At 43.2% G+C, this 23,354-nt stretch overlaps 1 protein-coding gene across 4 annotated transcripts in view; it reads right to left on the bottom strand.

The window, feature by feature from the left end:
• Positions 1-23,354, bottom strand: part of LOC111863426 (protein Fe65 homolog) — a 323,054-nt gene that overhangs the window by 276,021 nt on the left and 23,679 nt on the right. The gene's annotated exons all lie outside the window — the stretch shown is intronic.

Raw genomic sequence — 23,354 nt, 5'->3', positions numbered from 1 at the left:
ACATCTGGAAAGTTTCGAAATGTGGTGTTGGAGAAGAATGGAGAAGATCAGTTGGACCGATTATGTGAGGAATGAAGAAGTGTTAATTAGAGTCAGTGAGCAAAGGAATATCCTACATGAAATAAGAAAACGGAAGGCTAATTGGATTGGCCATGTTTTACGCAGAAACTGCCTTCTAAAAGAAGTTATTCAGGGAAAGATAGAGGGGCGGATAGAAGTGACAAGAAGATGAGGAAGAAGACGTAAGAAGATGCTGGATGACCTTGGGGACAGAAGAGGATACTGTCATTTGAAGGAAAAAGCTCTAGATCGCATTAAGTGGAGGAATTGTTTTGGAAGAGACTGCGGACCTGTCGTCTGACAGATTACTGATGATGATGCTGTAGCTATTCCGATGGGTGTTGCGTTGTTGATCAATAGTCACGTGTGTGAGTGACTATAGACGGGGTTTGGATTGGTAATTGGATCCATTAAACACTTCCATACCGTAGCTACAAGTACGAAGTAACTATAGCACTCTGCAGTTCACCGAAGCACATACTAAGTCTTATCATTTTATCATTAACCCTTTCCGAGAAAAAGATCCTAACAATGTCCTCTGCTTACGTCCTTACCGGCTGCCGAATGTCTCACAACTGACTAAACACTAGACCTGTCCTGCCTATAACACCGCGGCACGAACCGCGTAGAAAACACGGCTCCTCATTGCTGCTGTTCAATTACTGCGTGTTAGGAACCTGTTGCATAGCAGTGGGCGTTGTTTACCGAGTCAATACGTAGCAACGGCTTTAAATGCTACAACACAGTGTATATAATCTTGTAATACACCATATACAAGTATATCGTAATCTTATCAGACAGAGCAGATTGTTTACAAATGTATATGAATGAAACACAATTCCATCATGCTCTGCGGAGAGTGTTGACTGATATGGGGTTAAACAATGACGCTGTTTAAGTCATAAAGCATGCATGAGATGGGAAGATGACCACAACGGGGAAAACGTAAAGATATTGGGCTGAGGTGCCTGTGGCCTAATGAACCATTCCTTATTCGAGAATAAGGTACAACCCCAAAATCACGCTCAAGATAATGGAAACTCCATCCAAAATCTAATAAAAAAGGTAAAGCTATACCTGTAACATGCCGTGAGAGCCCATAGGGTTGTGAGACGTCGAGGCTCGCACATTTTCTACACAATCGGCTCACAGATAGCGGTGAGGTTGTCAGCCTTACGCGCCGGCCGCCCTTTACTCCCTGGAAGATTCCTGGTAATCATTTCTGTTAGAGGTTGAGTCGACCCCAGGACCGTTATGCGGCTGGAAGGATTAGGTCAATTGAAAAATCCAATGACCTCATCGGGACTCGAGCCCACGACCTTCCGGCTTGTAGTACGGTGCCTCAAGCAACTACGCTATCGCGTGCCCAACCAAGATCTAATAGATTCCAATTACACCAACCAATTATAGGTGGGTGTCAAAAATGTGGGATTCATATGTTGCAACACAGAACCTACTGAACATCCAGTTCTGATCAGACTGGAGAACTCCTTCGATAGAAATCCCATACATTTTCACGACTATAATCAGAAAACTGTGGATGAGAGGTGAAGGGTGCAAACCTCAGAGACCTATTGTTTACATTCTGCTGAAGTTTTAGACAAACTCTTACTGTGTAAAAGAACTGACTGGCAGAAGTCAATAGTGAGTGAGGGTCTCCTATTTTATCCAAACGGAAACTATACACACGAGATCTGACTCTTAAGCCCGGACGTTTGTCCCAGAATGACAAGATACAGGCATCATTTTGACTCCAACCTGTACAACAGGCATGTTGCCCCGCTCTCATGCCCATTTTTCTGGCTCTTAAATTGTGACAGGTTGCATTAAAACGTACGTCAGGATGACACGGTACGCCTTTTGTGTCCTTCCAAAATACAGAAAAATTTACTCATAAGAGAATGAAAAGAGAACTGAGCATATACCAGCGTTACAGGCTTCCGTTACGACAGACGTTTCTAGATAACACTGAACAGCATGTAAACACATTTGGTATTAAACGGTCCAAAATTTCAAAATAAATATTAAATATACATCAAGACTAAATTCCATGGAGTGCATCTTACTTCCGATAACACAGAATTATTATTTTAATTGCTGTAACGATTAGGCTTTAATACCATAGCCTGAACGACCGAGAAATCTGGGTTCGATTCCCGGAATGGACAAGATATTTCTCTCATCTCCACAGTGTCAGGTCTACCCAGCCTCCTATAAAATGGATACCGGGGAATGTTTCACAGGCGGTAAAGCGGCAGGAGCGAGAAGCTGACCATTCACCTCCATCTAGCGCCGAGGTTAAGACTGGCGGGGCTCTACCTCAACTTCCGATAGCTCTTCAAGGCATGGTACTTAATTAAGTAAACCCTAGAATAACTTTCTACCTTTACCTTCGTTCCTAGCGCCAATTACATCAAACCCTTCAATTAGTCTCTAATAAAACTTGTAATGACGACTTGTGCAAAGCATTTCTTTTATAACACAGTTGTTTCGACTCTTGAAGATCGCCACTTAAGGGAGAAACATGCAAAACGTTTTATCTGTTTTATAAAAACTGAAGTAGTTGATGGAATTTCAGTCTTCATGTAGTTACACAATGCAATGCAACACCAGAACGTACTCTATTAAGAAATGTAAAGTTTACTGAACATGTACATTACCACAAATTGACTTGCAACTTTTCAGTCCCACCCCCCTTTTCCTCCTTAACTTCGTCCTTCCTTACTTTCCTAATTTACCGACCAAGCTGGATCAGCTGATAACGCTTCTCGCTCGTACTGAACGAAGTGTTCAGTTCGAACACTGGCCAGGGCACGTACTATCCAGACAGGTTTCCCTCACTTCCTTCAGGCAAATGCTCGGATGATAAGTAAAACTAAGACTTGGCCGCTTTCTTCCACTTCAATATATGTAGTCTGCGAGTTACTAACATCGTGATTAACTTAGCTATAAAATTTCTTTGCGTAATCTTTCTTCGTGCACTTATTATTTCCTTCTCTTCTTTTTCCTTCCTTCTGCTGTTGTTTCTTACATTGTCCATTCTCTCCTTTTACATATTTTCCCCTTTTTAACCTTTTTCAAGCAGTAAACAGGTAAGGTAAGGTAAAGTCATCCCTGTAACAGGCCGTGAAGGCCCATAGGGTTGTCTGAGGTTGAGGCTCCCACATCTTCTAGACAATCGGCTCACAGATGGCGGTAAGGTTGTCAGCCTTACGGGCCGGCCGCCTTTTACCCCCCAGGAAGATTCCTTGTACTCATTTCTGTTAGAGTCTAAGTCGACCACAGGGCCAAAGAGAAGGTAAAGCTATCCCTGTAACAGACCGTGGAGGCCCATAGGGTTGTGAGACGTCGAGGCTCTCACAGTTTCCAGACAATTGGCACACAGATGGCGGTGAGGATGTCAGCCTTACGTGCCGGCCGCAACTACACAATTCTGCACATAGGCCTACTTTATCGAAGGTACGGTAAGTTAGTTTTCATCAGTGACAGAAACGTCCTTTTCAACATCACTTTATGAAAGAGCTCGGAAGAAAATGCTATGTTCAGAAAAGAATACTCTAGCACAGTAATTTCAATTTCTCCTAACCGATTCCGCATTAAATGGTTTACATTCATCAGAGATAAACCGAAACTGAAATTCTGTTTAATCTTCATGCTCAGGACCATAAGTATTTTCCAATAAAACCAGAGTTCTAATTAATCCACGTTAACGTTTAAGTCAGCCTTTAACGTACAAATGGTACGCTCACGCAGCGTTCATCTGGCGCCTCTACACGCTCAAATCACAACGGGGTATCATAATACGATCACCTCTGAGCAGAAGTCTTCTTATGAAGTTAACATTCGTGCTCTTGGTTAAGAAACTCGCAACCATTTATAGAGCCTAAAGGTTCGTTGCCGTGTTCACGAGAGCCCGAAATGGGACCACATTCTGAACCAGCTGAATCCAGTAAATACCCTCACACCTTCGGAATTAGTGACTTTCTGGAAGTTGTCCATCGTCTTGTATTTTGAAAGAACGTGTCGGAAACTCGGTCTATTTCAGTTCTCAGGTGAATATGTGGGGAGGCAATAACCCTTTTGGGTTCTTCCCTCACATTCTGTTTCTGTAACATTCGTTTTAATATTTATACATTTATGCCTAGGTCTGCCGGCCACGGTAGCCCAGCGGTCTAAGGCATGCACTGTTTTCGCTAGCTCGAAAGCCGTGATCGTGCGTTCGAAACCCACTCAAGGCATGAATGTTTAGTGTTTCTGTGTTTGTGTATAGGTAGAGGTCTTGCGACGAGCTGATCACCTGCCCAAGGGTCCTACCGAATGTGTAAGCTCTNCTCAAATCACAACGGGGTATCATAATACGATCACCTCTGAGCAGAAGTCTTCTTATGAAGTTAACATTCGTGCTCTTGGTTAAGAAACTCGCAACCATTTATAGAGCCTAAAGGTTCGTTGCCGTATTCACGAGAGCCCAAAATATGTGAATTTATAATCTGCCCAGCGCGTATAAGCACCGCTCCTCGCGCCCTTAATTTCATCACACTAATACACTGTCCCCTCGTTGGTGTCTCCACCTTATCGTGGTGAGGGGGTTTGAGTATGCCAAGAACCCTGAGTGCTATATCAGCGGTAGGGTAGCTACGNTTTCTGTAACATTCGTTTTAATATTTATACATTTATGCCTAGGTCTGCCGGCCACGGTAGCCCAGCGGTCTAAGGCATGCACTGTTTTCGCTAGCTCGAAAGCCGTGATCGTGCGTTCGAAACCCACTCAAGGCATGAATGTTTAGTGTTTCTGTGTTTGTGTATAGGTAGAGGTCTTGCGACGAGCTGATCACCTGCCCAAGGGTCCTACCGAATGTGTAAGCTCTAGTGAAACGGAGAGTTTCATGGAGGTGGGCCAAGGCCCAAATTGGTGCTGTAGCGCCAAACAAAAAAAAAGCCTACATCTATTCCCTTCAAGTTTTCAGATAAAAAATATGTGAATTTATAATCTGCCCAGCGCGTATAAGCACCGCTCCTCGCGCCCTTAATTTCATCACACTAATACACTGTCCCCATCGTTGGTGTCTCCACCTTATCGAGGTGAGGGGGTTTGAGTATGCCAAGAACCCTGAGTGTATATCAGCGGTAGGNGCTGTACTGCGATGTGGAAAGCAAATGGAAAAACTACCACATTATCACTTTTCCTGGATAGTCTCTTTCCAAAAACAGAGATACCATGTATGCGAGACGTTTCCTCTCGAGACAAAACAAACCGGATGGGCGGACAGAAGTGACCAGAAGACGAGGAAAAAGACGTATGAAGATGCTGGATGACTTTGGGGACAGAAGAGGGTATTCTTATTTGAAGGAGAAAGTTTGAGATCGCATTAAGTGGAGGAACTGTTTTGGAAGAGACTGTGGACCTGTCGTCTGACAGATTACTGATGATGAATATACTGTAACCGGTTGTCCACGTAAGGACTTCGATACCAAAAAGAGGTGAATTTACAACACTCCCTTCAGCCGCCGGTGAATGTTTCACACCCCTGAATGCAATCGACTGATACTGCAGTCGTCAGGAATCCGAGTTCAGTCAGAGGGTAAGCAGGGGCTGGACTGGGGGCATTATCGACCCTACACACGAATGACAAGTGACGTCATCCGATCAACATGTGAATGGCACGCGTCCTTTCTATAAATTCCACCGAAATAAAAGGAAAGGCAGAGGTCATAAAACAACCCTGAACGCTAAGAACCACTAAAACTGGAATATCGAAGATCCACTGTTATCTCTTCAGTTCTGGAGCTGCTGACAGGAATCAGACAACGTAAACTTATTAGTTCATGAAGAATAATACGGGTGACTGCATGAGACTACTGCTTCAAGTATACAGTATATACAGATGTTCTGGGAGGAAACTGCCATAATTCGGCAGGTTCTTAATATTATGAATATTACAAAAATACGGGAGATGCAGTTTTCATGGAGATGACAATGAAACGCGCTATCTTCTGGGATGTGGGGGCGGGGTGTTGTTTTGTGAAGATCTGCCCAAGTTTCGGAGGAACCTACAGTCTCCATATTCAAGACCGCAGAATGACACAAGTAATCAATAAGCAAGCAGAATATTCTCTTCGTGAGAGTTAAGGAGTTATGGATATTCTGCCGCATATAGTAACAGGAGTATGTTACTTAGCAGAAACGTATTACACAGCAACTGGTAAAGTAAATAAAGTAAAGCTATCACTATAACAGGCCGTGAAGGCCCATAGGGTTGTGAGACGTTGAGGGTCCCACATTACCTTGACAATCGGCTCAAAGATGGAGCCGGCCGCGCTTCACTCCCCAGGAAAATTATTTAATTAATTCCTGGTACTCATTTCTGTTAGAGGCTGAGTAAACCCCAGGGCCTAGTGCGGCCGGAAGGATTACAATATTTTATAATTGTGAATTCAATTATTACATAACGAGACTGAATTTTTGGTGCTGCAGAATACGTATTAAACAGCGCCTGAAGATCGCCAATTCGATAATAATTGAGTCAGAAAATGGATCGAAACCAAAGCTGCATAACCTGAACATTTATTGTACAAGAAATCTGAAATGGTTTCAGATAGGCCTACCGTTTATAGAATGTGATGTGTTTGTGAGTACAGAACAACAAATCACTAATCTCAGTCCATAAAAAATAAACATCTTTGGCATGCAGGTCACAAGCCGGACGATCGAGTAAAATCAATTGATATTCTGGTACTGTATCCATAAATATACGTCCAGTATATAAATAAGAGGTGTATGAGCAGTTGAAAATGATAGAGGAACTCAAATAACACTGTTTATGACAAGGGGAATTCTACTGCGAAAATTCTCAAATAAAGGTTCAAGTAGTAATCAGTGAAAATTTTTTGGTACTCCGAGGGTTCCGATGCCACATTAAAAAAAAAAAATTCAATTGATCCAGAAAGAACCTGGTAAGAACAAAAATTTTGGTAATAAAATATTACAAGGGACTGATTTATTAGGGTAGTGTATACATTAAAAGGAGACCACTGGAAAAACCAAGGCGTAGGTGTGTGAACAATATTAAAATGGATCTCAGAGAGATATGATTGGATGATATGGATTGGATTAATCTGGCTCAGAATAGGGACCGCTGGAGGGCTCTTGTGAACACGGTAATGAACCTTCGGGTTCCATAATAACCTGGGAACTTCTTGAGTAGCTGCACAGCTGGCAGCTTCTCAAGAAGGGCTCAGTTACATCAGAGAGTGAGCGTATGGCGTATGGAACACAACACACTTTCAGCTTCCTTCGATAACAGGTACGAAAATAAGTTGTTTCTTAATGAATCAAACGGGCTGAACACAAAAATGACAATCAGAAATTTGTACCAAGCATCGTACCCCTCTGTTATCCTCTTGTACGTAATATTTCTTTGTACGCAAGATGTATATGATCGTACACGCTACAATTCCTGGTACTCATGTCTGTTAGAGGCTGAGTAAACCCCAGGGCCTAGTGCGGCCGGAAGGATTAGGTCAACTGAAAAAAATCCAATGACTTCATCGGGACTTGAACCCGCGACCTTCCGACTTGTAGCATAGTACCTTAACCACTACGCTACCTTACCGCCATCTTTGAGCCGATTGTCAAGGTAATGTGGGACCCTTAACGTCTCACAACCCTATGGGCCTTCACGGCCTGTTACAGGAATAGCTTTACTTTTTTACTTACACGCTACAATAATTCCATTTTAAATAATAAAGTTATTTAAATGTGAATATTGTCAAGTGGTCGGGGGGTGGGGAGGTTCGCGTGACTTATAAGACGGATTTTGGACTGGATGCTCGGATTTACTGACAACCAATTCGCACAACTCGGGAATAAAGCGCTATCGCTATTCTACACACTTTACAGTTCACCGTTACATGCGCACTAGGGTTCTCAGTCTTCACTAGTCGTATCCTGGCAACGGATTTATAACAGCCTCATTGTAACTTCAAATCACACATGAAGTCTCCTTGTCACAGTCTAATTGCTTTCTTGTCATTTCTTCTCAGTCACCTTAGACTGCCATCTCCAGAACTCGATCCGTTTCTTGACAACTATTCTTCAACTAAAATCTCTCAACTTGTGGCAATTGATCCACTGGAACTTTCCGTTATATAGCCTCGGGGAGGACCCCACGGAAAACACCGTCTTCTATTGTTCCGTATTGTTTTAAGCGTCTTTCCTCATCCGTTGCCTAGTAATAGACGTTCTACCGTTGAGCGCGTTGGCTCCCGCGGTAATGTGTTTACCGAGTCGTCGCCTAGCAATGGATTTATACGTCAAAATACATTGCCACTAACTAAACAATACACTCTCGCATTATGGTTGCCAAATATAACATGAAGATTTAAAAAAAAAAGAAACATAAAAGTAAAAAATATCGCGCTGTTTTGACTCAAAATTCGATATACAAACAGTAACACGATGGCAAATATGTGTCCACATTTGGAATCAACACACCATAATTAATATAATAAGTTTTCTTTCGTTTCATCAAAACTTGTTTGTCTCAAGTTATTACAGAAACAGTCACGTTAATCTAAAATTAAATGAATTAAAACTGTTTCGTAGAATTAAACAGCGAAAAACACTAAGGAACTGCCAAAAGTAAACATTACGTACTAAAATTTTACAGAGTAACAGCCATAACTACGCTTTTACACGGGTCCAAACGTCAGGCTTGAAGGAATCAAACAAGAGGAATGAAGGAAGGACAATATAGAGTGACAGACCATACACGTAATAAAAATTCATGACAAAAGAAACGGAAATAACTTCAAGCAACATGACCAAAGTAGTGGTCATAACGCATGGAAAGCCGAGAGTAAAACACCCGAATTAATGTGTCTCTGCACATAGCGATTACGATAAAGGCTGGACGATCGAAGGAATAGGGGTTCGATTCCAGACAAGAAAAATAATTTTCTATTCTTTACAACGTCCAGGCTATCTCTGAGACACACTCAGTCTCATATCCGTTTGCTACCAGGAGGTCTATCACGGGGATAAAGCAGCCGGGGCGAAAAGCTTACCATAAACATCTGACACAGAGGTTAAGAATGCATGAAGTTACACCTTCACTCTTCACGTGTCTTCATAAAAGCTAAAGCTAACCCTGTAACAGGCCATGAAGGCCCAAAGGGATGTGAGACTTCGAGCCTCCCNGGCTTGAAGGAATCAAACAAGAGGAATGAAGGAAGGACAATATAGAATGACAGACCATAAAAGAAACGGAAATAACTTCAAGCAACATCACCGAAGTAGTGGTCATAACGCATGGAAAGCCGAGAGTAAAACACCCGAATTGATGTGTCTATGCACACAGCGATTACGATAAAGGCTGGACGATCGAAGGAATAGGGGTTCGATTCCAGACAAGAAAAATAATTTTCTATTCTTTACAACGTCCAGGCTATCTCTGAGACACACTCAGTCTCATATCCGTTTGCTACCAGGAGGTCTATCACGGGGATAAAGCAGCCGGGGCGAAAAGCTTACCATAAACATCTGACACAGAGGTTAAGAATGCATGAAGTTGCACCGCCACTCTTCACGTGTCTTCATAAAAGCTAAAGCTATCCCTGTAACAGGCCATAAAGGCCCATAGGGATGTGAGACTTCGAGACTCCAACATTTTCTAGACAATCGGCTCACAGATAGAAGTGAGATTGTCAGCCTTACGCGCCGGTCGCCCTTTACCCACAGTAAGATTCCTAGTACTCATTTCTGTTAGAGGTTGAGTAGACCCCAGGACCACAGAGCGGCTGGAAGGATTAGGTCAATTGAAAAATCCAATGATCTCATGATTCGAACCCGCGACCTCCCGGCTTGTAGTATAGTGCCTCAATCAACTACTCTACCGCTACAGAGACCTTTTATATTTAATGTCCAAGCATTAATTAGGGACCGTGAAGACAAAGCTTCGCCCAGCCCGACATATGAATTATATGTAGCTTCAGATCTGTTCGCTCGAACCTTTCACACGTGAAACATATGTGCTAAGCGCTCGAGCATGTGCACAGATGTTACAAGACACACATATCCCACCGTATTAATTGGTGTTTGCCTGGAGGAACCGAGGAAAATCAAGAACAATTAGACCAGCCGGGACCTCCCAGTGCTAACCACTCAACTACTAAGATACTTTCTTCAGGTTTCTCAACACCGGTCACAGGTGACGGCTCAAAAACTTCATTAAGAAACATACTGAAAGAGAGCCACGCCAAAAATACCAAGGGGATGAGAACTTGTTTCATCATATCGGCCCGAGGAATTCAGTGAAGAAGTAAATAAGTAACGACATAGGGCCTCCACGTAACATTAAGCTTTTATTTACGACTTCTCCCTCACCCACTGACCAGACTTTCATTTCGTTGAGCATATTTGATCACCTTCTATGTCCTTAAAAAATACAACACAGCAGTTCGCCAAAACTTCAGTGTCATGCGGTTAACGCGAACTGCACAATATTTTGCATGCTCCGTGGACAGAATACCGAAAAGGACATACTAATCAGTACAACGGCTAATAATTATAATTTAATGATTTATTACATAGCTGACAGACCGAAATGTGAATACAAATATGTGATAAGGAGGTATACACAAAGTACTCCAACAAAATTAAAAACCAGGCAAGATTCAGTGGAGACAAACTCAGGAAGTGAAAGAGAGGACGGATTAGAAGAGATTTATGTCCTGTGTTCTCAAAATTTAAATACACTAAACAAATTGGCTTTGGTTGTGGTAAGATTATAAGTCGGACAGCTGACTAAAATTTTAAGAAATGGCCCATCACGAAGAATTGAGTGAGATCTTTGATTATAACGACCGCCTCGGTCTAGTGGTCAGAGTTCCTGGCTACAGATCCAGAGGTCCGGGTTCGATTCCAGGCGCTACCAGATTTTCTGAGTAGTGGGTCTGAAACGAGGTCCACTCAGCCTCGTGAGGATAACTGAGGACCTACTTGAATGGAAAAGTAGCGGCTAGGGTCTAGAAAATGGAAAATTAACGGCCGTGGGGATTCGTTGCGCTGACCACGCGACGCCCTCTATCCTCTAAAGTTGGCACTAACTTCGCCGACAAGCGGCGGTAGCTAAGTCGGTATAGTTTGCTTACAAACTAAAATCACGGAGTTTGTTTATTTTTTGTTTACTTTGATTACAACAGTATCTCCCTCCCCCAAAGTACATAGAAAACTTCTTGCATAAAGTCAGAAGAAAATGGCAGAGACGTATATATAAATTTGAAAATAATGTTGATTTTGCTCTTGAGTCTTTGAACCATGTAGTTGTAAGCAAAGCTGCCGACGCTGTTTCCATCTTAACCGTTAGTGCAGGAGGGGTGAATACAGACGGGATTTGGATTGGAGAACGGAGTTACTGACCATTTATACACACGAGTTGGAGATAAATGCAATTACAGAACCACCGCTAATCTCAACAATTCACAAATCACCATAGCACCAGATAAGCCCTTCCCCAGCAGTTCCCCGGCAACGGCTTCTAACAGTGGAGATTCTTCAGCTTCCCAGGCGCAGGTCCTCTCATCACTGCCGGACTTTCAACTCAGCAATCTTGGAATTAAATCTTTTCTTCACACGCTCCCTTAAAGAACTGCCTAAACAACCGACTTTGTCCCTTGCTTATAACATCTCAACACGGATCATGTAGAATCGCTCCGTTTCCAACAGTAACTCTATTGTTGCGTGCGTACTCCTTGCAGCGAGAACGTGTTTACCGAGCCGTTGCCAGAAACGGTCGGCCCATTTCAGGGTCACTGAGAGCACCAAAGAACCGTCCGCAACCGGTGTTCCCAAGCGGTCACCCAATCGAGTTCTCACCCAAGCCAGTGCTGCTTAACTTCCTTTGCTACCGGTAAAGTTGCGATGAGATAGCGAGGGAGAGAGGGTCCCGTTGGTCGAAGACACGTTGCTAAGAGAATGGAGAGAACAGGCTCTTCGTAGTCACCGCAGCGACGTTCTCAAACCTCAAGTCCATTTGGGAAACAGTGAAGAACCTGGGACAATAACATCAAGGAAGACCGGATTTGACGTTTACTTTAACCGCACTACACGACCTTATGCCGCAGAAGGCAAAGCAATTCATTAAAGAAGACATCTGGTTGGTAAGTAGCGAACATCACATGGATGGAACTGGCTCAAGGCTGTAACCAACGGCGGCCTTTGGTATCAGAGATGTTGGAAACCTTGGGTTCTGCTACTACAGCTTGGATGAAATTCCTCCTTGAGAAAGTACTGGTACCACTCAGCCAGTCATGGAGCTGAGCCCTTCTTGAGAAGCCGCCAATACTGCAGCTACTCAAGAACTCCCAAGGATTTTACGGTTCATAAGAGCTCTCCACTGGTCCCTATCCTGAGTCAGATCAATCCAATTTATAACATACGATCCTATCTCTCTAAAATACATTTTAATATTGTCCACCCACCTACGTCTCGGCCTTCTTAGTGGTCTCTTTCCTTCTGGCTTTCCCACCAATATCCTATATGCATTCCTCTTCTCCGTTCGTGCTACATGCCCTGGCCATTTCACTCTCCTTGACTTGATCATTCTAATTATACCTGGAGAAGAGTACAAGCTACACATTATGCATTTTTTTTTCAAAACCTCCTGTCACTTCATTTCTCTTCGGTCCAAATATTCTCAACACCCTATTCTCAAACGCCTTCAGTCTATATTCCTCCCTTAAATTCAGAGACCAAGTTTCACAGCCATATAGAACCACAGGCAAAATTGTAGTTTAGTACATTCAAATGTTTATGATTTTAGACAGAAGACGAAAAGTCAAAATGTTCTGGGCTAAATGGTTGCAAGCATTATCCGAATTCAATCCCCTCTTAATTTCCTCCTGATCAGGTTTTGATCTGTTAGTGTCGTTCCGAAATATCTGAACTGTCACATTTTCAAAACATCTTCCTTCTTTCCATACGGTCTCCCAAGTGGCCTCTTCGCTTTAGATTTTCATATCAAATTAGAATACACTCCGGAGTATTGCTTAATGCCAAGACGAGTTGACTGGCAGTAAACCGCCAGCCGTAAAGTAACTCTGACTCTGATTCTGTGACCAAGACTGAAATCAAGTCAGTTGGGAGACGGTCGCCAGCCAGTAAGGGCGTGAATACGGAAGCTCAGGAAGCTACGATGTTGGAAGCCGTTACCGGACAACGACTGTAGAGTGTGGTAAATTAGCGACAGCGCTACAGTTACTTGTAGTTACGATCTGTAAGTGGTCAATAAATCCAATTACCCATGCAAACTCCCTCTATAATCACTCATACACGTGACAGTACTTTATCTAATCTTCGATCTAGGCAAGGCTGTGGAAGAAGTGAAACCTGGGCACTTCACCAATAATTTACATGTGGCAAGCCTGGCCCAGCTTCTTCATAGCAACCCAACACAGAGTTGAACAAGCCCACCAGTGTTTACATCAATTAGTTGCTTGCCTCGTTTGCTTAATAACTTTCTCTTGGAAGTTTATGGAGACATTAATAAATGTTGGAGAGTTGACGAATATGGGGCAGAAGGTGGGGAGTTGGGGCTCATTTTCTTAAGGTCCTGTTTTAGAGGGATTAAAACTCCAACTTAGAGCGGTTTGAATGGATCAGTTGGGTTGATATAACGTTCCTGCTTCATACCCCCCTTCTCACTATCCGAGTTACATAGCCAACTGATGCCAATTTTCTTACTAGCAGAAAATAATCACAGATTACAAAGTTTCTTGTTATGCGATTTTCTTCAATCCCAGTATAAATAATATTCTGCGGATCTCAATTTTCCTGGCAACTTCACTTTGAATTCCCTGTAATTTATGTTCCCTCCCTACGGTAAGATAATACAGCACATACTCATGCAATCGGTATGTCTTACTCTTTGGCATTTCGGAGACAAAAGCAAGCGTAGTTACCCAATTTCTCAGCCCCACTCAAACTAACTCCAAGGAGCTGAATCATTTTAAGAAGCCATCAGTCGCTCATCCACTCTAGAATTTCCCATCATATTGAAATCAAAAGTTCAGTGACGTCTTGACAAGAGTTCGCCACTGGTTTTTATCCTGAGCCAGATGAATCCAGCCCATACATATCTCCAAGATCAATTTTAATATTATCCTTTCATCGACGTATAGGTCTTCCTAGTGATATATTTCCTTCTGGCTTTCCCGTCAAATCCCTGTATGCATTTCTCTTCTCCCCCATACGTGCTATGTACCCTGCCCATCCCACCCTTCTTGACTTCATCATTCTAATTACAGTAGAACTTGGTTACAACGTTATCAAAGGGACCTAAAAATAGTGTCGTTATAAACGAATGTCGTTGTAACCGAAATGGGCACTTCCACAGTAGCCTTATGTTAGTCACGTAAAAATCTACCAAAAACCGAGTTAAAATGTTGCATTTTTTAGTGAAATACGTAGTTAAGTACAGACTAACGTAACATTAACGTGGAATTGCCCAAANATCAGTTATCTTCATCTGTTTCCTGTTACTTGCCCAATACACACTTTCTAAATTACGTTCAATGTCCATATCAGAGAAATTCAGGAATGAAAATGACGTTACATACGAGGTTGATGCATTTGTGCATGTCGTACTAAGCAAGGTATAAAAACAGTTGCTTTATGAGGAATTAGTTCGTACCATTGAATATTTGACGCAATAGACAAGGTGTCGCAGAAACCGATTTTGCTATAACCAAGTTTTACTGTATATGTACGGAAGAGTGCAAATTACAAAGCTCCTCATTATGTAGTTTTCTCCAACCTCCTATTACCTCCCTCTTCGGCCCAAATATTCTCCTCAGAACTCTGTTCTCAAATATAATCAGTCTATGTACCTCCCTAAATGTTATGGACCACGCTTCACGCCCATAAACAAATTTACAGGAAAAAATACAGCTTTGTGTATTTTAATCTCTATGTTTTTAGACAGAATACTAGAAGAACAAAGACTCTGAACTGAATGGCGATAAGTAATTCTCTAACTTGTAAGATTTGAGGCTTTCACGGCGGTGACTATGAAGAAAGCAGTCTTCTGGGATTTGGCACCGTGTATATGTGGTGTTAACCGACGTTTCGGAGGAACGTCGGTTAACACCACATATATACGGTGCCAAATCCCAGAAGACTGCTTTCTTCAATTCTCTAACTTTATCTGTCAATTTCATCATGAATCAAATTTCGGTTTGTTACTTCCTTCCAGCCCCATGAAATGAAGAAATAAAGGGGCGCTAGAGGTAGGCTTCTTAATCTTGGCACTTACATGGAGGTGAATGGTCAGCTTCACGCTCTTCTCGCCTTACCTCCTACAAAACAGTCACGCAGGACAGAAGATATGGTAGGCTTTACCAGCTGGTGGTGGCGAAACAGAACATCCCTGTCCCACCCTGGAACTGTGCTCGTAACTAGGCATTTCCCTAGCACAGGTTATCGCAGCCCACTTCAACAAGAATATGGTATAATATTTTGGACTTAAAAACATTCCTTGACGCGTTCTTCTCTAAATTTAGCAGCCAAGTTGACTAACAATATTGTTTATCCCATGTTTTTAAATCGCTGTACATTTGCACACTTCCCCTGGACCCATGTATCACTTTACGACGTGTCGGTGACGTGAAGATTATGCTCCATAAATTTTACAGGAGAAAATGCTCTAGGACACTGATTGGATAGGAAGACGGGTGTGCCTCCACATAGTGACGAATATATATATGCATGCCCCTACCGGCAATCGAACCCAGACATCAAGCTCACATGCACTCTATTTACTAAGAGGTATCATGGTTCCATATATATTAGGTAAGAGTAGTAGCATCATGGACTTATAGTATAGGCCAACGTATTTCCCCGAATATTTTGTTTATTTATTCTAATGTTTTATATAAAATGAACATGAAAATTCTGCAAAATGGAGCCAAGGCACTTTGGATCAACACAGGATTCAATAAATACAGTTACCAAAACTTTGGAGAACATTTAATTGATACGCTGATAAAATACAAACAGAGACTCCCAAATTAATAATAAATTTGAAACTACCTACAACGATAATACAAAAATGGCTCTTCAGACCACCAGACGAATGGGGAAGAAATGCGTCACCAAACAGCCCACCTCTTTGACGCTCTAATAATGATAATCATGATCATAATAATGACGTTACGAGTAGGTAAGAGGTGAATACTATAGTGCAGCACCGTGTTGCACTATGTATTCTACATTCACGTTCCCACTTCTCGCTGTCTCGTAAAGTTGTCCCTGTGCCTCATTAACCGACAAGTCATGAAGACGTATGGGGGAGTGGATGTATAGCTCCACCATTCTTGACCTTTGCACTAGATGGAAGCAATGGTCAGCTTTACGCCCCGCCGCTTTCCCCCGGTGAAAGAGCCCCTGGTATCTATTACGTGTATATGAACCTGGGTGAGCCCCAGAGCCGGGCTGGCCCCGGTGGAGTAGGAGAAAATCTCTTGCCCTGCCGGGAAATGAATCCCGACAGTCCATCCTGTACCCCGTCGCTATACCGACTGAGCTATCCTACCTGATAGTAAGCCTACACAATGTACTGATAAAAAACCGAAAACGGGAACATATCATGAAACTAACTTTGTGGCCTGATGGTCCTGTTAAAACGATATTATGAAGTCTGAAAATGAAACTCTCTGGGCAACCTATAGAAGAAAAGAGTAAGAAAAAGGAAAGATGTTCCAGAATAGCTGCAAGGGAAGTTGGAGAGGAGCAAGGCAGGTGAGGCAGGTAGACATCCATCCAATCGAACTTGGAGCCTAGCTACTAGCATTCCCGAGGGAGTCATAAACCGTCCCTACCCTTGCAACAGTTCCAGACCCTCAACTCCACCCACTCACCCCTCTCCAGGATCCTGGATCCATCGCATCCCCACTCGACCCCGCCAACACCACCCCCCACCCCGTTCCTGCTTCTGCAGCAACCGTTTACATGAAAATTTATGTCTGGGCCCAACCAGACAGCATGGCTCCGGCATCAGGCAATCCTACTGTGAGCTTCACATACTGCATGCCCCACAAATCCCTCGGAAGAAAGGGACTTCGTTAATTCATTCGTTATTCCGTAAGGAGGTATTTTAAGGTTGGGTTGTGTACCGTTGTAATCCACAGCGTTGTATAATCGTAACCAATAAACTTGGGACAGTTTGTACGTTTTATCATAACTGCATACCCCTGAGGATGAAATTGCAAACTGTTCATGCGAAGATGGAAGTTTCACATGCGTCCGGAAGACTGATAACCACTTATGACATGACCCACATCATAATCTAACTGTTCACCGCTGCTGAAAAGCTCAAACCCTATGGCGGTAACCTCTGTGGAAATTCAAATCTGCCCACAGAACACATTTTAATGGAGCACTACATTAAAAGGATAAATACCTTCTTTTGTTTTCTTTTTAACAACTGCGATTACATTAATGAGCTGAAAACTGGTCGCTTCTCAAGAAGGACTGAATTCCATAGAGTTAGTCTGTCTGTTTGTTATGTTAACGCGGACCTGGTAGATTTTTCAATTTTCCTAATCCTTCCAACCCCACTATAGCCCTGGAGTCGACTCAGCCAAAAATCTTCCTGGGGTAAAAGGCGTCCGGCGTGTAAGGATGACGTCACTACCATCTGTGAGTGGATTGTCTAGAAAATATGGGTGCCTCGATGTCCCACAACCTTATAACCCTCCACGGCTTGTTACAGGTATAGCTTTACCCTTACCTATACTACAGCGGTAAAATCAACCCTATCAAAATATGGTATACGTGATGTACATTTAGTGGTGGCGCACGCAGTAGCATAGTTGGTTGAGGCACTATGCTACAAGCCGGAAGGTCGCGGGTTCAAGTCCAGATGAGGTCATTGGATTCTTTCCAATTGACCTAATCCTTCCAGCCGCACTATGGTCCTGAGGTCGACTCAGGAATATTCTTGGAATGTTCTTGGGGGTAAAGGGCGGCCGGCGCTTAGGGCTGACAACCTTGCCGCCATCTATGAGCCGATTATCTAGAAAATGTGGGAACCTCAACATCTCACAACCCTATGGGGCTCCACGGCCTGTCACAGGGATACCTTTAGTTTTTCTTTTTTATATTTAGTGGTAACATAGAAATAAAATAAATCTAGCTTGAATTAAATGAAATACTACGCAACATTTCATGACGTGCAGTCACCACTCCAAATCCCATCACCTATCATGTGAGCTACGTGCAATCAGTAGCCACGGATCTGCTAAATCCGATAAAGCTTCTGTTATTGGGTACAATTACCAGCAGTGGCGACTAGCATTTTCAGTGCACGAAGGACACATGATCTGCAAATCTGATTACACCGCCCACCGTTTCCATAGACGTACAACAGATTAAAATTAATCTAGTTTGTTAACTGTGGAACGTTAAGTCGAGCAGTTTCTGAGACTGGCTGTTGAATTCCGAAAACGTCATAAACAAAAAAAAATGCTATGTACGGTACATACAATTAATGAGAAAATATAACTGGTCATAGGGTAATTCGAGGCAATACCGATTAAATTCTTCTATTAATCATAATTTTTTGAATGCCTGAGGTTCAATCAGCCTCATATCTATAAAGAGCAGTCAAGTGAAAACGGGTCACCACGCATAAGTCACACGGCGCTCAAGTTGGTAACACTGGAATTTCCTTTCGGTACGAACATCTGGTGGGGACTACGGAAAGAACAGTGATAACGTGCCCTTGCACACTAGTCGTTTGTTTATTGTGCTGGAAGTAAGGTTAGCGCTACGTGTGGTCGTCCAACATCAGTAATGGAGGCGGGTAAAGAAGAACAGCGAAGTGTAGTGCGCTTTTTGACTGCTGAAGGAGTAGGAGGACGAGAAATTCATCGTCGCATGTCTGTTGTTTACGGCGAACACAGCATGTCACGTTCGCGTGTGCTGGCGTGGCATAAGAGATTCCGAGACGGACGTGTGTCACTGCAAGATGATGCTCGCCCAGGACAGGCTCATCGTGTCATCATTCCTGACGTTACTGCTGCATTGGATGGTCACATCCGGGCAAACCGACGAATCACTGTGGAAGAAATTTGTCTTTTGATGGGAATAAGTCAAGGTTCCGTACACGCCATTGTAACAAAACACCTGCTGTACCGCAAAATCTGCGCGCAGTGGGTTCCACATCAACTTACGGAGGAACAGAAGACTCAGAGAATGGCTGCATAACTGGGTCACTTGCAACGATACCATGAGGAAGATTATGCTTTTATGTCCCGTATTGGCACTGGGGACGAAACTTGGTGCCATCATTTTGAACCCGAGAGTAAACGGCAGAGCCAACAGTGGAAACACGTGAATTCTCCCCCACCGAAGAAATCCAAAGCCGTACACACAAGTTCCGGTAAAATGATGATGGCGTTCTTCTTCGACTGCAAGGGCCCTGTGCTTGACGAATTTCTCGAGCATGGGGCCACAATCAGTGCACAGCGCTTTGAAGACACTTTGCAGAAACTGAGACGTACCATAAAGTCAAAATGCCCTGGAATGCTATCGAACGGCATTTTCCTTCTTCATGATAATGCGTGCCCCCACACTGCCAACTCTGTGAGGAATTCGCTATNCAGGCCGTGAAGGCCCATAGGGTTGTGAGACGTTGAGGGTTCCATACTATCTAGACAATCGGCTCATAGATGGCGGTAAGATTGTGAACCTTACGCGCCGGCCGCGCTTTACTCCCCAGGAGTACTCATTTCTGTTAGAGGCTGAGTAAACCCCAGGGCCTGGTGCGGCTGGAAGGGTTAGGACAACTGAAAATAATCCAATGACCTCATCGGGACTTGAACCCGCGACCTTCCGGCTTCTAGCATAGCCCCTAAACCANTGGGATAGATGTATTAACAGTTCTGGAGATTACTTTTGAGGTAAGAAATGTTCTTTAATATGTTTAGGCTTCTGACCCGTTTTAATTTGACTGCCCCTCATAATATACAGAGTAATTCTAAATTATTGTCGATGTATCCGTTTATAGACCAAGGAAATCCCGACAACAAGTTAGAATCACCCTGTACAACCGGCCCAGTATGGGGATTTCCTGGGGTAAAGTGGCCGGAGCATATAGATTATTACTCATCTGCATCCATACTAAGCAGCAGAACGCTAATCATTTTCAAAGTTACATTATTCTAACAGCCCAAGATAATTTACTGCCTGTTTATTAGCAGTCCGACTACATATTTTACACATTCAATCATTTTTCAGTCAATATATAAGTTTCGGGCCATTTTTCTTAGTCTCTGCAAAAGGTTTCCGGAAGCATCTTTAAGTAACCCACTACAGACTGATGATAACTTTCTCATCTGACGCAATATAAAAAGGTAAAGGTAGGGTAAAGCTATCCCTGTAACAGGCCGTGGAGGACAATAGGGCTGTGAGAGGTAGAGGATCCCACATTTCCTAGACGATCGGCTCAAAGATGGTGGTAAGGTTGTCAGCCTTAGGCGCCGGCCGCCATTTGCCTCTCAAGAAGATTCCCCGTACTCATTTCAGTCAGAGGCTGAGTCGAGAAAATCTGAAGCTACAGCAACGCTGTTAAACTATTTAAGAATTAATCCTCTTCAATCACTAGATCTCTCAGCAACTTTCGACTTTTAAATTAAGTCTCAACACTTCGAATCAAACTCCACTTTCCAGTTCAGTACCAGTCAGATCACACAGCGGCACACCCACACACATTGACACGATACCATCATGTAGCTCAAATTTCAGCGCTCCTTCGGTCCATCGAGTTACAACTTCATGTTGTGGTATACTTGACGACAATCAGTAGCTAGATGGATGATAAATGCGCGATTAATTAGAAAGGATATTGAAGGAAGCAGTCGTGGTCTAACAGAGGTACTATCCTGGAATTTAGGGCCGCGCCATAGCTCAAGAGGTTACTCGCTGGCTTCCCATCGCGGCGGCCCGGGTTCGATCCCGGGGTCTGTTCAAGTCTGGAATTTGCCAGAAGATGTGAGTCACAACTGAAACACAAAAAGAAATCAGAAACGATCAATAATTTTAATATTTTTTATTGCTGGTGAGGTGGGACTATGTCCCTTGTACTGCGGCCACTTCTGGCCTATTGTACCAGCCCCAGATGATAGGTGAGGGTGATTGTGGAGCAATTGGTGGAACTAAGATTGGCAGGGGAAACCTAAGTACTGGGAGAAAACCCGCCCCAGCGCCACTTTGTCTACTTGACCAGACCCGGGATCGAACCCGGGCCGTCGCGGTGGGAAGCCAGCGACTAACCGCTTGAGCTATGGGGCGGCCTGCCACATCACTTACTGCAGATATTTCGTTTCATTGCTAATGGAAACCGATGTAACAGAGAGAATTACGGGAGTTAATGCCTAATGATGCAATACCTAATGTATTTACATCAATCGTGATTAATGACTGAATAACAGAGTAACACGCAAAGATTTAATATATCCTGTTATCTAATAAGCGTATATAAAGTAACGCAAGTAAATCTATCCCTGTAACAGGCCGTGAAGGCCCATAGGGTTGTGAGACGTTGAGGGTTCCATACTATCTAGACAATCGGCTCATAGATGGCGGTAAGATTGTGAACCTTACGCGCCGGCCGCGCTTTACTCCCCAGGAGTACTCATTTCTGTTAGAGACTGAGTAAACCCCAGGGCCTGGTGCGGCTGGAAGGGTTAGGACAACTGAAAATAATCCAATGACCTCATCGGGACTTGAACCCGCGACCTTCCGGCTTCTAGCATAGCCCCTAAACCAACTACACTACCGCGTGCCCCCTAATATATTATTATTATTATTATTATTGGCTGGCAATGTCGCCATGCTAGTGATTTCTGAAGTAAGAAACAGTATTTGATACTAAGGTATAGGGTGTACAGGATTGTACCTCATATAGGTGGTTCTTGGATATAACGCTGTGTAGTCCGTTGACAGTTAAGCGCCGTTCCGAAGAAACATGTTGCTCCCGTCTTTAGGGTTGAAGAATAAGCCCAGTAAGAAATCAACATGAAGCAGGTAGCAAGCTCTGCCTGTTTTATTCTTCGACCCTAAAGATGGAGGTGACATTTTCCTCCGGAACGTCGTTGACATTGAGCGGGTTACACGCCGTTCATATCCCAGAAGAGAGAACTCTCACAGTATAGGTGTTTTTATGACCTGCCTCCATACCAAACCTCACATGCCTACGAGTAATAGTTCGTTATAAGCATCAGGCCGAAAGCGGAGGAAATTTTTTTGCATATCCGCCCATGTTATTTTACAACCCATATAAATTTTCTTAACAAAACTGTATATACGTACTTTCGAAGATATATTACCACATATAATTTCAAAATCTAAATTTAAGGGCTTCAGTGTTGGTCCCACCTCATAAGTTTGGGCGCCTGCCATGCTATGTTACAACAACTTTTCGGAAACTGGATCTGTTTCCGTCCTTCATTTTCCGAAACGTTGTGTTTTCTATCTTCTAGAATACCAGACCATGGACAAAGTCCGAAACACCCAGTAATTCTGAGTGTTGGAAACACCATCGTCAGAACTCTTTAAAACAGACTTATTCTAGCCTAGAAACTTTTAATGAATGTCTATACAATAATGTCAATTTACAGTCTAATTTGTTTCATGTACGCCACTGAATTCTGTCCGAGTATGAAACTTGGTCGGGTACACTCTCACAAACTTACTTCTCAGGGTGTATGTGGGTCAGTTCTATCACAGATGCGTTAATGAAAAAGGTCGTTCGTGGAAAGTTTAGCGTGACGATACAATCAAACACAAGAATACTGGTTGTGACATGAAGCATACACCAACTGAACTACAACTTCAATATCTAACTCTAAACTTCTGTACGATACGTCAATACAACCGCCTAGTGCCGAGGTTAAGCACGCGTAGGAGTACTCCTTCGTACACCTGAGCGTCTTTATGGCGTCGGGGCCTAATTAAACACAGCGACAACTTTATATTTACCTTTACGACATCAATAAACCTCGTGGTAAATAACGGCTGACATTTCCCAGCAAATATACAGCCAAGCTGCCACTATACCCTTCTTCCGGTACTGCCATGACCTCACGGTCTGACATCCCTCCCACCACACTTGTTTTAACTTCACTCTTCAATCGTGCAAGTCAGAGGTATGGATGGCTTAACGGGTGAACTGAAGAAGACGGAAAAGGTAAGGGACGTGGTCTGCTTTAAGGTACTGTTCTAAAATAAAAAAAAA

Source organism: Cryptotermes secundus, unplaced genomic scaffold, assembly GCF_002891405.2.
Source record: "Cryptotermes secundus unplaced genomic scaffold, Csec_1.0 scaffold964, whole genome shotgun sequence".
Classification (NCBI taxonomy): domain Eukaryota; kingdom Metazoa; phylum Arthropoda; class Insecta; order Blattodea; family Kalotermitidae; genus Cryptotermes; species Cryptotermes secundus.
This window is presented reverse-complemented; position numbering and strand designations above follow the sequence as displayed.